The 20,124-nt window shown below is 34.3% G+C and overlaps 1 long non-coding RNA gene across 2 annotated transcripts; it reads left to right on the top strand.

The window, feature by feature from the left end:
- The first annotated feature begins 1,348 nt into the window (after positions 1-1,348).
- On the top strand, positions 1,349-6,786 carry LOC132306835 (uncharacterized). Of its 2 annotated transcripts, XR_009482115.1 has the most exons (5): positions 1,349-1,977; positions 2,959-3,174; positions 4,002-4,117; positions 4,686-4,739; positions 6,714-6,786. It is a non-coding gene; the product is annotated as an uncharacterized LOC132306835 (long non-coding RNA). The 2 variants fall into 2 exon arrangements; XR_009482114.1 differs by lacking the exon at positions 6,714-6,786 and having other exon boundaries at positions 1,350-1,977; positions 4,686-5,542.
- The last annotated feature ends 13,338 nt before the right edge of the window (positions 6,787-20,124 follow it).

Below are 20,124 nucleotides of genomic sequence, written 5' to 3'. Positions count from 1 at the left end.
ACATCGCCTAGGTAGAGGAAAGGTGAATTGCTTATATGTAAGTGTGTCATCTCCAATTGGTCTTAGGCCCAAAGCGGACAATATCATACCATGTGGTGGAGTGGGTCGTTAAAATGGTATCAGAGCCTAACCCAGCTGGAAGTGTGCCTACGAGGACGTCGGGCCTCCAAAAGGGGTGGATTGTGATGACCCAGTGGGCGAGTGTGCCGTGGGCGGGTACGAGAGACACTGTCAGGCTACCACACTGGCGAGCTATGGGTGCACAAGTCCCACATCGCCTGGGTAGAGGAAAGGTGAAGTGCTTATATGTAAGTGTGTCATCTCCAATTGGTATGAAGCCTTTTGGGGTAAAACCTAAGAGCAAAACCGACGGGCTCAGGCCCAAAGCGGACAATATCATACCATATGGTGGAGTGGGTCGTTACAATGGGGAATGCACCGAGGCCACCTATGTGCACCAACAGATCCAAGACCTAAAGTTGAGGGTGAATGATATGGCTCAAACACTAAAAGGCAAAGGCACGACTGCGGTAGATGACATGGTGCACAAGGCTGACTCGCTTTCCACTCACGAGATCATGAGACTCCCGTTGCCACGGAAGTTCAAGATGCCACATCTTGAGAGTTTCAATGAAATAATTCACCATTGAAATGACTTTTGATCTTTTCATTTATCGTCAAGTACTAACTTAACCGTCAGAGGGTACCCGGCCGGCACTATGCCAGTCGTCACTTTTTCTTCTCTTGCAAGAATGGCCCTGACTACGAACTGTGCAGATTTTTTGCATCAACACTAATAATTGAGATATAAGAAAATAATGCTATAAGTATTATTACATAACAATATGCTAAATATTAATGATGTGTTCAATATTATGTGAAATTGAAGCATTTATAATTTCCAACAATATTAATATCAATGTTTTGGTAGAGATTCCTCCTCACCGGGAGGAGGTAAGTAAAATGCACTTCAATGTCCCAAGGAAAAATATGATTATTTACTTTCCACCTACGACATTTCTATTTACATTACAACAAATTAATGATTTACCAGCGCGTTGTTAAAGAGCACTGGTGTTGTGTACTAATTACCAGCGTTCATATAGGAGCGCTGGTGTAGGTACGTTTTTGCCAGCACTTGCTAAAAAAGCGCTGGTATAGGTATGTTTTTGCCAGCGCTGGTATAGGTACGTTTTTACCGGCGCTTGCTAAAAAAGCGCTGGTGTTTTTACCAGCGCTTATCGAAAAAGCGCCAATAAGTGTGAAATTTAGTGCGAGAAATTTCGCGCTCTAACGTTATTTCACTTTTTTATTTCCTTAATTTTCTATTTATTTCTAACCTTATCTCATCCGAGCCCTAGGTTTTCTCTTCAGCCTCCCCAATCGCCTCCATCTCTATTCTCGGTCTCAACTCTGAACTTGCCCCTCTCTCTGTAACTCCCCAATCGTGCGCCTCTATCTCTATTCTCATTCTCAACTCTGAACTTGCCCTCTCTCTCTCTGACTCCTCAATCGCCTTCATCTCTATTCTCATTCTCAACTCTGAACTTGCGCCCTCTCTATCTCTGCAACTCCCTAATTGCCTCCATCTCTATTCTCTTTTCTCAACTTTGAACTTGCCCCTTCTCTCTCTCTGCAACTGCTAACTAGAAAATCTACAAGAATCGGAAGTTTAAAACCATATATTTCAGTTTATTTTGTCTGTCTACAAGAATCAAAAGTTCAAAACCTATTGCACCACAGCCACCACCATCACTCCACCCCATATCATCACACCACCTTGAGGCCAACCCCTCTCTCTCTGTTCGAGCTCTCTGCTATGGGTTTTTCGGTGAGATCTCTGGCCAAACCTTGGCCTCTCACTCTCCGGCCGACCCTTGGCCAAGGAGATAACATTCTCATCTCGCCGCCATCCACCGCTGCAATTTTCGGTCATCTTCTCTGGTGAATCTCAGGCCGTCATCTCATCGTTCTCAGGTTGGTCTCTCTCTCGGATTTTTCTCTTCATTCCTTTGCTCTTCTCTCTATCTTTCGGGTAAGCATTTTTTTCCTGTCATTCATATAAATATATATATGAGTTCATGTTTGAAATTTTTTGAAGGAAGGGTTAATTAAACTGTTTTGGAGATTTTTGGAATTTTATTTTGAAATGGGAATTCGGGATTTTAGTTATATGAGATTTTATATATGTTTTGCCATGTTACAAATATTGTGAAGCATGAAACTGTGATTATGAAGACTGAAAAAATTGAGAAATCACTGTGAACCTGTATTTGATCATTGGGACTGCGATTTAAAGAATACTTTGATATATATTTTGTGATGTTGAAAAAGGAGGATGGTTAGTGATGATGGGCTGTGTTTGAAAATTATTTCTGAAAATTTTGTGAAGGGCTGTGTCCCTAACTTTGGAGATTTGAAGTTCCAAATTTATCTGTGTTGTCATAATAAATTTTTGTGAAGCATGCTCTATGTTTTGATATATTTCTATGTTTTGAGTTTCAAATTTTTGTGGAGGCTACAACCTTGATGACGCATATGTATTGTGTGTGTTGAAAATTTGAAAACTCTGTTTTGATATGCATATATAGTCTGTATTTCCAATTTCCAATAAGGCTGTGAACTGTGGCTATGGAACTGTAATTGTGAAACTGTGATTGGTCGTCAAGTTGGAAAGTTTGATCTAGTTCATGTGGAGTAGTGCAGGATAAACTAAGATTTTGCGGATCAATTGAGATGTCACAGATGAGCGATTAACTAATGTACAAGGAACATGGATTAGCTCTATTGCTGACTATTTTACTATCATTTGTTTGAAAGAAGGATAGACCATTAAATTGAATGCGACTAATTTTAGACCTTTGATTGATTTGCTGCACCTTCCTCTTTTTTTTTTTTTTCTCTCTAATTGCACGTTTTCTTGCAACAACACAATGTTATTCCTAATTTTGTGCACAGGTGAATGATGGGAGGAGCATCAATCCATCTGAGCTGCAAGAGAAGTTGACCGACTTAGTCATCCGGACTTCAAGTTAGATCCCCTTTTAATTTTTGTTTCTCTGATGTTTTTGTTTTCAAACTAGAATGGGGCTTTGAGTTGGATTTTGAAGTGTGAACTTGTGGTGCTTGTGGGGGCTACTTTATACTCTTGGGAAGTTTGTTGTCTATATTTTTGTAAGTCTTCCTTCCTTACATTCCAGATAGTAGTTAAGATAGTGTAGTGACTGTTCTTATACCTAGGAAAATTATTTCATGTTAGGATTGTTGATTGAGACAACATGCATTAATTCTGTTTTTCATGTGTTTTTCTATTTCTCCAGTGTTATGACTCTTAGTTAAAACACATATTCCATTAAATTTTTGATTTGGCTCTATCTTATTATCCTTATTCCTTAATGTTGTACAGATAGAAGCTAGTGATATTTAATTTGCTCACCTTTTATTCATGTAATATAAATCATATTGAACTTTTTTTTGGCAGTTAACTGAGTAAACTATTTCAACAACTACAAATTTTATTTCATTTTCCAAAAATGACATCATCAATAATTTGCCTCTTCCATTTCTGTTTTGATTCCCAGCTAGCTTAATTTAATTACCTTTTTTCCCTCTCCAAGCCAAAATATATGAACTTAATAGATTATTAATACAAAATTTTGCGTACTCACTGGCAGGGGATAGTCTTGGTTTTACATGTTGGAAGAAATCACTTTTCTGAAAAGTGTCTTCATCAACATCTCCTGGCCTACCATTCCTTGTTCATGCACAACATGGAAGTGAATGAAAGCACTATTTGTCTTTATGTTCATATTTCCATCAAGTTATTTTCTATTAACAACTTAATACTACTTATTCTATCTTGATTCATATTGTCCCTTCAAAGAATTCAGGAAAAAACTATAAAGAAAAAAAAAAATGTTGCCTTAAAGTTACTTGTCATAAATGTACATAGTAATGGTGGATTAGTTTCGCATACAATCTGATAAGCTTGTGGGTGGCAGGTGAATCTGTCCCACACCCGGCTCTGAACTTGGAGAGCTTTCACTGCATCACCATAATGGAAGCCGTTAACAACGGCAAGGATCTTCACGTCTCCGTCACCATGCCTTCCATTGAGGTACTTAATTTGCTCAACTAAATTGATCTGTTCTTGGAAACATTGATCTGTTCTTGGATATAAAATAGAGGGCAATGGATATAATATACATATGGTGTTTGTTAGTAATAGATTTGGATTCTTCCTTTGTTCAATTAAGAGGGAAATAACAACTTACAAGGAATATGGGCCATACAACATGTCCAGTTAATTTAAATGGTGTAAAGAATCTATGCTTTCTGGTCTTCTGTGAATAGATCAGATGGTAACAAAAATATTTATTGTAGAGCTTTGTCTTCTCCAATTAATTTTAACTGTAAAAAGAATCTTTGTTTCTTGTGACCATGCAATAGAAATAATAATTATTATTATTATTATTGCAGAGCTTTGCTTAGGGCCCATTTCCCTTTTCTTTTTTTTTTCCCCCTCTTAATAATATAGTATTCAAATTTACAAAGATGGAGAATTTTGTGATGTTTGTCAATGAATTTGTTAGAAGCTTATGCACTAAGATAGAATCATGACTTATGAGTTGATCAGTAAATTATGGCTTTTTACAAGCTGCTAACCTACCATTTTGCATTTGTAGGTGAGGACAATCTCAAGGGAGCAAGTAAGAGCACTAAGGAAAGCTGTTGACGATGTAAGTTGCAATCGTTCACTTTGAATAGTTTCTCCATGCAAACTACGTTTTCAGAGGCAACTTAAAGAAGTGTTTTAGAGAGTTTAAAGTTAAAGCTAGAAAAAAGAAAGTTTGAAGATGGGGTTATGGTTGTGCTTTCTAAATTTCCTTAGCTGATGTGAAAACTTTTAATACATTTTGATGGGTTCTTTTGAGAAAACTTGTGGTTGTGTTTACTACTTTTGTGAAAATTATTTTCATTGTGTATACTTCTTTTGTAAAAACTTGGTGTTCAGTACAGTATTATCAATTAGTAGACATGCAATTTGGATGGTATTTTCATATTTGCAGATTAACTTGTAGTTGCCTAAATCCATTAATATACATCTGGATGATAATTGTTTTTATATATATAAACATGTTTTATAAATGGGTTTCTTTAGGGAAAGAAAAAAAACCAAACCAAAACAAAATAAATAAATAAATAATAAAAATACGAAAAAAAATAAATAAATTGGTAATCACCAGCGCTTTAAAGAGCGCTGGTATAGACCAAAACAAAAAAAAATAATAATAATAAATAAATAAAAAATTGGTAAATACCCCTTTGCCAGCGCTTCTGGAGAAACGCTGGTAAAGGGTCTTTACCAGCGCTTCTGGAGCATTGGTAAAGCCCTACCGACACTGGATTTACCAGAAGCGTTGGTAATTCAATTACCCGCGCTTTTTAAGGCTTTTACCAGCGTTTTTGAGCGCTGGTAAAAGCCAAAACTGTTGTAGTGTTAAAATCGATTATCTTTAGTGGATTGATCTAAAAAAATAATAGTGATCATGTTAAAATTAACATTTAGAATCTTAAATTTTGTCATTTAAAAATAAAAAACTTAAATATATAATATAAATATAATTTTTTTTTTTTATAAACTTTACAATTTGCAATAAATTTTCACAAATATAATATATATATATATATATATATATATATATAGAGAGAGAGAGAGAGCAAAAAACGGGTATTCAAATTCAAAACAATAATAATTTTTAGGATAAACTGTAGAAAACACCCCTATAGTATGTTTGGAGTGTGTATCACATCCCTCATGTACTAAACGACACCATTTTGCTTTCTGTCCATTTTCGTTATTTCACAAAATATGTATTTTAAAATAATATTTAAAATGCGTATATAAGGGTAATTTAGGTAAATTCTGCCTTAAATGTGGCAAATTCTACCTTAAAAGCATATACAAAATAATATTGAAAAAATTTCCACACATATTTTTTTAAAAAATAAAAATGTATTATTATGATCTATATTTGCTTAGAACATTAAATATTCGCATATAGTTTTTAGTCATAACATTGGCTTGAAGATGGTTTTGTAATTTTTAATTTTTATTATTTTTATTTTTATATTGAATAAAAATATTATCAATCATTATTTTTTTTGGATGGAAATCAATCATTATTTTGGTTCTTATATTTGACATGTATTTATAATTATTGTACTATTTTATGATAGTATATACGAGTATTATTTTGTAATTTTTTTTTTTTTTTGTTTGCCCTTTGATTTGAACCATCTATATTTGTTATGTTATTTGATTTGATTTTTTTTATTTTTTTATTTTTTATAATTAAGTACACCCCCACCAAGGAAAAATCCTGGGCTCCGCCCTTGGGTACCTGTTCTCTCTTTGTAGTACTGCATGCCAATTCCTTTTCTACATTCCATACAGAAGGAGAAATAATTAACAACATGAAGCGAAAACATAATTACAATTCACTTCTTTTTTTTTTAGAATATTTCTTCTGTCATGAGGTATGCAACAAGACACACCAATAGCATACTCTCTTATTTTCACGTAACAAATAAAAAATACCCCAACTACATATAGAGGACAAAAAGAATACAATTTGGTTTGTTCCTGTCTTATTTAGTCAGCTGCTATATATTGTGATTATGAGGATCTGTGAGATTGTTATTAATGGCAGCTTCTAGGATTCAGTACTTTATTCACCACTACTATATAGCCACCCCAAAAGGAACCAAGAGCTGTTGGTATGGAGGAGGAGGAGGAGGTATAGCATGACCCACAAAGCCCTTCTGGCTGATGGTGCTACTAAAGGTGCCCTGGTTCGGCGGCTGAGGGACTGCGGGTCCCTTTGGCAGAGATTGCATCAAAAGATTTTCATTCAAGAGCCTACTAGCTTCATATGGTTTGGTGTTCAGAAGGAAAAGTAGTCCCATAATGGCTACAATAGTACTTGCAGACTTCATTTTGCTGATAAGCACGCAAAGAGAATGTAGTTGTTAATGTTGGGAAACGTGCAAGTTTTAAAAACTTTTTGAGGGATTTTAATTCATAGATCTTGATTCATCACATAGAGACAAGTTTTATGTAAAAAAAAATATATATATATGATGTATCACTCAATTAATGATTTGAATACTTACATCAAATGTCTGAGTAAACCTTTAAATCTTTCCTCTAAAGTGAATTTTCTCACTTATTGTAGATCCCCTAGCAAGATGCCTTCTCCTTGGATCTCCATCTTCTTGGTAATTGTTTTGCCTTTAGGAATCACTCATAAGCCTCCACGAATGACCTTGGAAAACTAGGCTTGTGGGAGCCTCCATTAGATGAGAACATAAACCCTAATTTTCTAGAGAGAGAAAATATATATTCATTTTTCCTTCTACTAAAAATCACACCTAAAATATACATAGACCATGTATATTTATAGGCAACATAAAGGTAAAGAAAAGGAAACAACTAATCCTTCTCAATCTCTAATTCACATGTCTCAAATTTAATATGATTCCAATATCAAGTTGGGCTATGAGTGAGAATCCATTGGGCCTATTATTTTATTGGCTACAATGAATTAATAATTGGCCCGGTCCATGGACCCAATTCAATTAATTCATAAATTAATTTCTACTCCACTAAAAGAAATTAATTGAACTCCAATTAAATAATAAATAACCTCTAAGTCAATATTGCACTTTGACCCCTCTATGCATAATTAGTTATCGGATAAATAAAGCCATCAATCCGACTACTTAATTAATATATTTATTTTGGTACCTTTGATTATTTCTGGCTCGATCACAATAAAACATTTGTTTGACAAAAATAATAATTTAAATAAATAAATATATAATAAATCATTTTGTCTAAAAATACACGAAGGCCTTCGAATTTACTTTGTGATCAACCATAATCAATACAAAATAAATACAAGTAGCAATGATGCAAATATTGAAAATATAACCCTCTAACTATTAATTACATAACTACCCAAAGTGTCGGTCTAAGGATCTCGAAGAATCCGCCGAACAAATCAAAGTAATTATTAATTAATAAAAGAGTCTATAATTTTCTCATACTTAAGAGTCAAATGCCATGACGGTGATAGGGAGCAATTGCATACAACGGCTCTCGCAATATATCTCAACCTAACGCGGATCTAGTTCAAATCTTAATTAATTATGAGTCCATCCATAATTACCGACTATGAACCATTTATGATTACTATTTATATATCATGCATTGATTGCCATCACAAACATATATATAAATATCTCTTGTAATCAAATGGACACTATCAATTCTATAATGAATCGAAATATAATACATTGAATTCACCAATTGTATAAAACATAAATATTTCATAAACGTCAGGAACATATGTCACTTTAATCTAAACAGGAATTTGCTATGCCAGGGCATATAAATCCCAACAGCTCCCACTTGCCCTCATAGCCAATTCAAATTGCACCTAACTCCAATGTTATCCAGATGATGATCAAAATTATTGATCAATAACACCTTTGATAATGGATCAACAAGGTTGTGTTCCAATGCAATGTTCTAGTCACAAGTACATTTTCCTCATAGTCAATTCAAATTGCATCTAACTCCAATGTTATCCAGGTGTTGATCAAAACTATTGATCGACGACACCTTTGTTAATGGATCAACAAAGTTGTGTTCCAATGCAATGTTCTAGCCACAAGTACATTTTCTTGCTGGACAATATCATGTAGAATATGATACTTCCTATCAGTGTATTTTGTTCATCTATGGAACCTTGGGTCATTGGTTTGGACTACTTCTGCACTATTGTCGCAATATAGCTCGATAGGCAAGCTAGTATGCTCCACAACCTCTAAATCAGTGAGATCAAACCAATAGGCTTCTTTTGCCGCCTTTAAGGCTGCAATATATTCCACCTGCAGGTTTGAGTCAGCAGTTGAAATCTGCTTAATAATCTACCAACTGATTTCCCTTCCATTAAGTGAACATACACTAAGTCATAAACCTCATAGTATCTACTTCTGATTGAAAATCAGAACTAGCATACCTGACTAGGACCATATCATCACATCCATAAATGAGTATGATATCATTGATTCTCCTTAGGTACTTAATGATATTTTTCACAACAGACTAGTTGTCAAGTCCAGTATTGGACTGATCTTTACTGACTATCCTTACTATGTAGCGAATGTCCTGTTTGGTATAGACCATGGCATATATGAGACTCTCATATGCTGAAGCATATTGTTCCAGTCTCATTTGCTCAATCTCCTTTGATAGTCTTGAAAAACTACTTACTAGAGAGAGCAATCCATATCAATAAAGCAAGAACTCATTCTTTGAGTTATGCACACCAAACCTGATAAAAACTTTTCCAATGTAGGATTATTAAGATAAGCCTATTTTATTTTTAACCTGATCTTGCAAAAGCTTGATCCTAGGAATATAGCTTACATCTTGAAAATTCTTCATTTAAAAGTAATTGAACAACTACCTCTTTATCGATGACAAAACTTCCACATCATTCTAAATGAGTAGGATGTCATATATAAATATAGAATCAGAAAAATAATGACATTCCCTTGTACACTCATGATTTATTCACAAAAAAATCTTCTGGTATCTTTTTGTAGGTTAACTTGCCTTCCATAGGAATCACCCTACTAGAAAGTTCTACAAGATCCCAGAATTTATTAGAATACATAGATTCCAACTCTGATTTTATAGTAACTCGCCAAAACGATCTGTATCCATATCGGTTCACGCTTCCGTGTAGCTTACTGGGTCCAACTCATGTTTAATAGGGATATCCATAATGGTCTCACTTAAAAACATGATTCTGTCGGATTGGATGATAATCCTCCCACTACATTAATGTACCGATGCAGGAATCTGTGTATAAGATGATGCTGACGCATCAATAGAGAATTCATTTATTATTCTCAATCTCTATAATAAGTGTGTTCAAATGTGGGACATCTGATACTCATACCATATTCTCTAACATTATGCTACTAGGTATGTAATTCATAATATGATCCTCCTATAGATAAACAGTGAGTGTAAACAATCAACTTTTATCATTGAGATCATAAAATAATCCATCCTAGTGATTTAAGAGTAGCTATCAAATCTAGCATGCCTATGATTTGCTTCCAACTTACTTGTCCATATCAAACGCACATGTGCAAAACTACCCCATACGTGCATGTGATTCAAACTAAGATTTAGTCAAAAACACAGCTCAACGGTATCCTTGAGACAGACTAAGATGGAATGCAGTTCATAATGCGCATCGATGTCATTAACGCTAAACTCTTAAATGAAAGAGATAATGTGGCATAACTGATCATAGATCTAACCATGTTAAGTGGAATTCTGTTATTCCTATTTGACACCTAAATGCATTTAGCGTCAATTGCGGAAAACTGGTACATAATACCCTCATTGACCATATAGTCTTTGTACTATCCCAAGAAATACTCATATCCTCGATCAGATCGAAGTGTCTTGATAAGTTTACCTAATATGTGCTCCACATCAGTCTTAACCTTCTCAGAATATACCAAGAGTTTAAGACTTGTGTTGCATCAGATAAACTTATCCAAAACGTGAGTAATCTTGCTTGGATGTTCATAAGACCACACGTGTCAGTGTGTACCGACTCCAATTGTCCTTTATGTCTATTTCTTCTGGCTGATTAAGCCCTAAGAGTTATCTATCCTTCAAAACAGGGTTCACAAGTTTGGTTTAGGCTCCCCTGCCTCACTAGGTAATTAACCTTCATTGACCAATCTTTGAATCTTATTTTGATTGATAACAACCCAAAAATAGACATTAAAAATACAATGAGTCAGGAATAACAATTTTTCTCTTAACATTCAATCTAGAAGATGCAACATTAGTTTTTACATCCTGCAAATCTTTAGAGTTTGTAATTATAGTATATTAACCATCTTTCAATGCACCAGAAGCAATCGCATATCTATTCAATTTTATAAAACCAGTTTTAGAAAATAACAACACAGCTTTTATAAACCACAAGTGAAACAAAAATTAGATAGCGTCTAACCACTGTGCATAAAGATAATTCTCTAATACTAATATCCTCATACTCTCTAATTTCAGATGTAATACTCCCACTGACTTAGCTACAACCTTGACATTAGGTCAAGTACAAATATATTCCATATCATCGAGGCTTCTGGATTCTTGAAATCCTTGCAATGAATTGCAAACATGTTTAGTGGCTCCAGAATCTATTCATCAGGAATTAATAGATGCAACCACATAACATGGCTCAATAATTAAATATATATTTTCCTATGCCACGTCATTGCTTAGACAGTTCGTCCTATAGTGTTTCAGTTAGCGGCAAAAGAAACAGTTTCATTCGCCCTCAACATACACTGCCTTATTCCCTTTAACCTTTTAGATACCTATGTTTTGTGCTAGCCTAGTCTTATTATCATCCTTCTTCTTTGCTTTGCCCGTCCACTTGGGCCTAGAAGAAGATGGTATAGACTAGGTTAGATTGATAGGAACGCCCATACTTTTGATTATCCCTTCATCTGTTACCAATTCTATAAGAATATCAGCGAGTGTGAACTCAAACTGATTCCTTATTTAGTTCACTCTAACAGAATCGAATGAGTTTGGTAACAAGGCAATAATCATGTTAACTTGAAACTTACCACTCAAGTCAGCCCTATTGATCTCCAGCTAATTTTTAAATAATAAACAATCATTTTCCAAAATTCGATTTCATACTGGAGTTCCTTAGGCTATCTTGATGCTATTCAAGTCTGATATAGTACTTTGGCATACTCTCTATCTAATCTCACCAAAACATCTTATTGACATTTAACATGATGCTTGAAGAAAATAAAATAATATAAATGTTAACTTTGGAGCGTATTCGAGGTAAACTCTAGAATATTGCACCAAGTCATCTCATTTGCCTTATTTCACTTATTCAAAGCATTAATGTTCTCTTGGGTATCTTAAAGTAAAATGATTGGGTTTAGGAGTAGTAAATACATTTGTACCCTTACGTTGTGAATAAAATATCTAAGTTCATTTTCCAGTCATTATAAATAAGATCCAGTTACATTGAATATGTAAGCAAGCAGATAAACTGGATTAGACATAATTAATCTGAATATAAATGCATTCATACAATATGCAAGGTGAGCTATTAATAATGTCATGCATATTTAAAATTAAAATGAGCTTGTTAACCACATAATACAATAAATCTCAATCGAACAAGAGATCATTATCATTATTGGTGAACAATCCCTTTTAATTAATGCGGGTCCCTTAACTCTGTAGCATAATAAATCAACTAATCAATATGTCAATAACTTATCCTGTTGGAGGAGTTCATTATTACTATTATTGAGATTCATTTGCTATTAAGCGAGCACTTCCATTAAAATAATAATATGTGGGTCCCTTAACCACTGCATGAAAAATCGAATAACCAATACGCCAATAACTTATTCGGTTGGCGAAGTTCATTATTGCTATTGGCGAGCAAATCCCATCATTTCCATATCTCTTAAGACAACGCCTTGTCTATCATATGAAATGATTCCCGATTTAATTTAGCCTTTCTAAAATCACCTAGTATAGACCACTTCGTTGGGAAGCTAACACTATTAATTTTAGATTGAGTGTATAACGTTATTAAAACTCTAATGAAAAATAAAACATTAAATATCTTGTCATTATAATCTAGACTCTTTAAATCATGCGTAGGGCCTTATTTTTAAAGATCTAATTACAATGAACATTTAATAATTTTCATGAGACAACCATTCTTGTAATATTAAGACTCTTCAAATCATGCGTGGGGCCTTATTTTTGAAGATCTAATTACAATGGTGTTAATAACGAAGGCCATGGGGCAATGTATAAAAATCCCCGCTCCCACTCAATTTTTAATCATTCATAATTAGGGTTTTCATTTTATTCATTTACATGATATAATGCATGCAAAACGTCTTGATTTTAATCCAATTAAATTTAGAAAATATTTGGACTTTAAACGATTCACTAATATTTAATTTGAAGCACACTTTAAAAATAATTTACAAAAAAATAATTTTGCGTTTCCCAATAAGTGCCCTCAAATTAATTAGTAATCAAATCCAATTAATTTTCATAACTTAATTAATATAAATCAAGCCATTTAAATAAATATCATGGATCCAATGCATGAATAATAATTAATTAACAATTATATATTCCATGCATTTCATACATCGCATAAATAAACAAATAACAGATAAAGCAAATAAAATGGCCAATGGAATCAGCTTTTAACATTTAACCACTCTAAGTATTGCGCGAGGATCATCCATCGGCTTGCAAACACCCACATAAGGCTGGTACGCACCGGAAGAAGCAAAACACCGCTTGGAACGCGCCTGGAGGGCCCCACACGCGCTTACACGCGCCTGGGGCATGCTGCAGGTGAAGGCACGCGCCCCCACGCGCTGGGACGCGCCCCTACGCCCTGGCACGCACGTGGGGCGCGTGGGACGCGCCTCCACGTGCCTGCACGCGCGTGGAGGCCATACCACCTTGGCTGGCGCGTGCAATGCACGCGCCAGCATATGTCTCCTCCTGGCGCGTGAGGAACACGCGCCAGGCTCACCCCACCTGCACCACATCTGATCCCAGCCTTCTCCGACACCTCTTCTCGCCGCCGGCGATGCTCCGGCCACCGGAAAAACGCCGAAAAATTTCAGAAAAATCAGAAAAATTCCCAGAAAATTAAATTAAGCCTCAAAAAATTCCAGAAAAATTCCAAAAAATTCGGAAAATTTCCAGAAAATTACTGAAGCATAATTTAACCCTTTTGGATCTTCTTGAAGCTTCATAGCATCCTTTGACGAAGATTACATGGCTTTAAAAATATTTACAATTTTAAATACAATGGAAAAAAATTAAATTACATCATTGAACTTTCAAACGGCTAAATCAAAGCCTTAATTACATTCATCCAAAGATAAAATTACATTAATTTAACTTATAAACTTCATCCATGGCCCAACCATACATCATCATTCATTCACAATCATTCATACATCATTATGTATCAATATATATCAACATATTAAATCATACATCAACATACATCAATAAAAATATATATGAATATAATTTTGGATCCATGAATGATGATTTTCATAAAATCATGATCTCTAGTAATGAATCAAACCATGCTCTGATACCACTGTTGGGAAACGTGCAAGTTTTAAAAACTTTTTGAGGGATTTTAATTCATAGATCTTGATTCATCACATAGAGACAAGTTTTATGTAAAAAAAATATATATATATATGATGTATCACTCAATTAATGATTTGAATACTTACATCAAATGTCTGAGTAAACCTTTAAATCTTTCCTCTAAAGTGAATTTTCTCACTTATTGTAGATCCCCTAGCAAGATGCCTTCTCCTTGGATCTCCATCTTCTTGGTAATTGTTTTGCCTTTAGGAATCACTCATAAGCCTCCACGAATGACCTTAGAAAACTAGGCTTGTGGGAGCCTCCATTAGATGAGAACATAAACCCTAATTTTCTAGAGAGAGAAAATATATATTCATTTTTCCTTCTACTAAAAATCACACCTAAAATATACATAGACCATGTATATTTATAGGCAACATAAAGGTAAAGAAAAGGAAACAACTAATCCTTCTCAATCTCTAATTCACATGTCTCAAATTTAATATGATTCCAATATCAAGTTGGGCTATGAGTGAGAATCCATTGGGCCTATTATTTTATTGGCTACAATGAATTAATAATTGGCCCGGTCCATGGACCCAATTCAATTAATTCATAAATTAATTTCTACTCCACTAAAAGAAATTAATTGAACTCCAATTAAATAATAAATAACCTCTAAGTCAATATTGCACTTTGACCCCTCTATGCATAATTAGTTATCGGATAAATAAAGCCATCAATCCGACTACTTAATTAATATATTTATTTTGGTACCTTTGATTATTTCTGGCTCGATCACAATAAAACATTTGTTTGACAAAAATAATAATTTAAATAAATAAATATATAATAAATCATTTTGTCTAAAAATACACGAAGGCCTTCGAATTTACTTTGTGATCAACCATAATCAATACAAAATAAATACAAGTAGCAATGATATAAATATTGAAAATATAACCCTCTAACTATTAATTACATAACTACCCAAAGTGTCGGTCTAAGGATCCCGAAGAATCCGCCAAACAAATCAAAATAATTATTAATTAATAAAAGAGTCTATAATTTTCTCATACTTAAGAGTCAAATGCCATGACGGTGATAGGGAGCAATTGCATACTACGGCTCTCGCAATATATCTCAACCTAACGCGGATCTAGTTCAAATCTTAATTAATTATGAGTTCATCCATAATTACCGACTATGAACCATTTATGATTACTATTTATATATCATGCATTGATTGCCATCACAAACATATATATAAATATCTCTTGTAATCAAATGGACACTATCAATTCTATAATGAATCGAAATATAATACATTGAATTCACCAATTGTATAAAACATAAATATTTCATAAACGTCAGGAACATATGTCACTTTAATCCAAACAGGAATTTGCTATGCCAGGGCATATAAATCCCAACAGTTAAAACATACAATTAATGGAGAATAGAGGATAGGGGTGTATTTATATGCATCAAAGCAATCAACTTATATATATATGGTAATATTATAACTTGAATTTTTCATGGTTTAAACTTGATTAAAGGGCTTTGACCGTCGACTAGCTAGTATATACTGATAGATTTGAATTTGAATGGAAGTCCTAAAGGCGGAAGCAGCATTTTAACGTGAATCTCATGAAAATGACACCACCATGTAATAATTAGTCTGAAATTATACAAATAAATCAGCAACCCTTTGATTTCATCTTTTTTTTTTTTTTTTTTTCTCTGTGTAACTGGAAAAAAACATTGGAAAAAGCCCTTTTTACCCCTGTCAGATGTCTTGTTTGTGGTGATCATGAGTTCAACCACTAAAGGTAGTATCAAATTTAACAAAAGCACAAAAATGGATTAAAATTTTAACACTTAAAATTGAAATGATTTTGGACAACAGCTAGTAATTAAAATGTCCTTTTATGAATACTATTTGCACTTTTTTAATAAATTCTTGTATTCTTTCCTGGTTCCTAGCTACGATAGTTTTGGTTCTGCTACTTGCAGATTTTGTGAGCTGCTTTAGTAGTTTTTGCCCTTTGGTGGCTGTCTTTGCAGTTTTTGTATTTTTATTGTGTTAGAAAATTTCATGTCATTTATGTTAGTTATCTAAGTTTTATAACATGCTAATAATAAATAATAAATAAATAAAATTTAAAAAATTTGTTATTAATGGATCGATGCTAGTATTTGATACTTTGCCCTTAAGAAAAAATTCATCTAGATTCATTCCTTAGGTGTTGAATGATCTTTACTAGCGTTTGTCTTCTAAAATACAACGATCATCTCATTACACCAGTAGCAACACTACACCTTTCACAGTAGCAGTGTACTACCCAACAATGGAACAACAAATATAGGCCGGTAGTAGTACTAAACACCGATGGAACTGCTCTAGACTAAACCTTAGAACCCGTAGGATCAGACTCGAACTACTTGACCATGAACACTTTGGTTAGACTCACTTGACCATGGTTTGGGTTAGGCTTGAAGAGGAGACGACAGGAAATCTGGATTCTGAATATCGAATTTGCATATGGAAGCCTTGGTATTTATTGACCCGAGGTGGTTGTTCCCACGGTTTGACCAGAACAGGCTTTGAGTGTGATGTGGCTCGGTCCGAACCGTCACTGGTTGTGATGGTTCGGCCCAACTACTGACCCAAGTTCTTATTCGAGTAATAATCGAATAATCACCCCCTAACCGTCACTGAATTGGGCATAGCCTATGGCAAATTGAATTAATTTGGATTTTGGAAGGTTTTTGGTTAGCCCAAACGCACCCTAAGGCCCAATCTCTAATAATAATAATAATAAATAATAATAATAATTGACTCTTTTCTAGCTAAAGCCCAAAATAGATAGGCAGGCGGTGTGTGCACGTGTGCTTGTTTTGGATGGCTTAAGCACAACATGGACTAGGGCCCTTAGAGCATCTCTAAGGCAAAATACTATTTTTTTCATGCTAATTAACCTATATTTTGAGAGGAGTTACACGGTCAAAATACTATATTTTTACAATTCTGTTCCAATGATACATTTCATCTAAAATGCTATTTGGAGTGTATTATGTTCATCTACCTGCTATATTTTGAGAAACGGCATCGTATGAGAAAAAGAGACCTCTCAAAATTTTTAGAGAGCTGCTATATATGACAATACTTTTGACAATCTCAAAATATGAGAGGTATTTTGAGAGCCCATTAGAGTGTATTATTTTCATCTACCTGTTATATTTTTTTTTTTTGAAAGGACATTGGAGATGCTCTTACCCACTACACCACTTAATTAGTTATGACATTTCATTTACACCTTTCCATATATAAACACACCAAGTTTTCCTTAAGATTCCAATGTGGAATAAGCTTTCAATACGCCAATTTCACATTTTTAAATGTTTTATCAAACACCTTACTTTCGACTTAATTTCTTATTTACCCGTAAATGGTTTTGAACAAGTAAATATACTACAATTGTTTATTCTCGAAGAGGAGTACATTCCACTATCAACCCACCTCAAAACAATAGTGAGACCCACTTTTATTTTTATCCAAAATTGTCTTGATAATACTAGTTTCTTACAATCCCCAACATGAAAGGGGATTGGCTTCAAATGCAAACAACTTAATAAACATTGTAAAGAGAACATTTTTTTAATGTTGCAGTATCAGGATAGATAACTTTTGGCCTTGAATCTTCTCTAGTATATAATTATTGGATATACCAACTAACCAGTGAACATGATGTCTTGAATTGATTAGTCGTTTGTGTAAACTAAGATGATAGCTAACACATAGTCTCTTTTCGCATAAAGTTAGTTCTCACGGTTGTGTTCATTTTGGCCCTGAACACTTTTGTTATTCATGAGTTCTTTTAGAGAACTTCGCGTTTAAAGTTTTTATAGAATCGGATCACTTCACACTCATACAGGTGACTTCTTATTAAGTGTGACACCCCAAATCCCGTAATTCGGTTCATCGATCATCTAAAATGCGGAAGCTAAGGTTAAAATGGTATAAATGAAGATCTAGGGTTAAAATGGTCATTTGAAGTGATAATGTCGATGAAAAGGTTCATAGTTGTCCCGTGAGTCAATACTAGGCACGCATAGTCCAATCAAACACCTAAATCCAGTTTTAGAATGAAAACAATAAGGTGTGCATATGCAAGGACCTGGGAGCGCTCGGAGGCATTGTGCCAGGGCTCGCACGTACAGTATCCGGGTGCTCGATCCCATGCACGCACAAGGGGCGTGACATGCTCCTAGTGCTCGGAGGTGTCCTGCGAGCGCTTAGCTAAGCAAGTTTGGGCACTGGTGAATAGTTCCCGTGCCCAAGCCAAAATTTAATTTTTTTGAAACTTCCCCCTTTGATAAAATATGGTCCTTAGGACCTTTAAAGCCTATCCCAAGTCAAAATGAAGCAAGATTGAAATGAAAATACATGAAAAGGTATTAAAGGAACCAAAAAACATCCATTAAAGTAAAATGGTCTTTGGTCTCATTACAACATTTGTATTATTTTCAAAAGAGAGTACTAGAGTGGAAATGACTTGGGAAATCTCAAAGGATGTCAATGGGTTCCCGATCCATTTCCTCCCTTCAAATGAGGTATAACATATCCCAATTACAACATGTCTACTAGGTTACATCAAAACATTTCAAGCACATTACATATAAGTTTATCCAAAAGAAGTCTCAAAAGAACACAAGGTACATCCACCAAGAGGGAGGTACATCCAAGTAAAGCATGTTTTTTCCTAAAAAACATTTAATCAACAGGAGTGAGTAATTGACATTATTCTGTATGAAAGTGCATTATAAAGATAACCTAGGGTTCATTGGCCTTGCAAGAATAACACAAGATATACAAGTGTGGTACATGCCTCCTACTCGTTTAATTCAAGGGTAGGTCTAAGGAATCATCCTAAAGCCATCATTAGAGTCATGAAATGAGAAACCAACTCAAGTATGTATATAATGCAAGAAGTATACCACAATAACAAAGTAATCCAAGCTACAACCACATTAAAATGTCAACTTGGAAACCAAATACGAAATCACATAATAGGGATAACACATACCCCCAGTTATACCTATTGCACGAACCGGTAAAATAGTCATTCTCGGTCTACTAAACTGTAGGCGACAAACCTAATGGCAATTTTAAAGTTGGGGAAACCTTGGTTTCCCCTACTAGCGCCAAGCTCTAGCATTCTCAAAGTAACAATTGTCCCAAGTATCACCTAAAATCAACAAGAATGTCCCAATGTATCATATACAGTTCAAGTCAAATAATGTACTCCACAAGCGCACCAAGATTGCAATTCACACAAACCATATCCTAAGGTCCTCGACATTAAGTCATGGCATGAATATAGATAAGATGGTATGTATTGAGATTGTCAATGTCCAAGCAACAAGACTTTCATTATGCTATCAACATAATCATCAAAATAATCTAGTAACCTAATACATAAAATCATTAATATAGAACTCTTGAATTAACACACCATTTCCACACAACTCATCCAAGGATTGAATACATAATGTATAACAATTCATATACATGAGAGTTATATATATATATATATATATATAAATAACTATTCTCAATTGTCAATGAAGTTAAATTAAATTATATAACTTCACTACATGAACAACTTAATTACAAGATTATAAATACTCATACTTTAGAACATCATGTGATCCTAGGTTAAGAGAAAAAATAAGTAAAACCCTCCACAACTCACACAACACAAGCATAGCATATGAAACTCCCCAAAACATAATGAAAATTAAGCCAAGATTAAAATTATACTACACCC

This window comes from Cornus florida, unplaced genomic scaffold, assembly GCF_030987335.1.
Source record: "Cornus florida cultivar Cherokee Brave unplaced genomic scaffold, ASM3098733v1 CherokeeBrave_3.0.0_Hap2_Chr05, whole genome shotgun sequence".
Taxonomy (NCBI): Eukaryota; Viridiplantae; Streptophyta; class Magnoliopsida; order Cornales; family Cornaceae; genus Cornus; species Cornus florida.
This window is presented reverse-complemented; position numbering and strand designations above follow the sequence as displayed.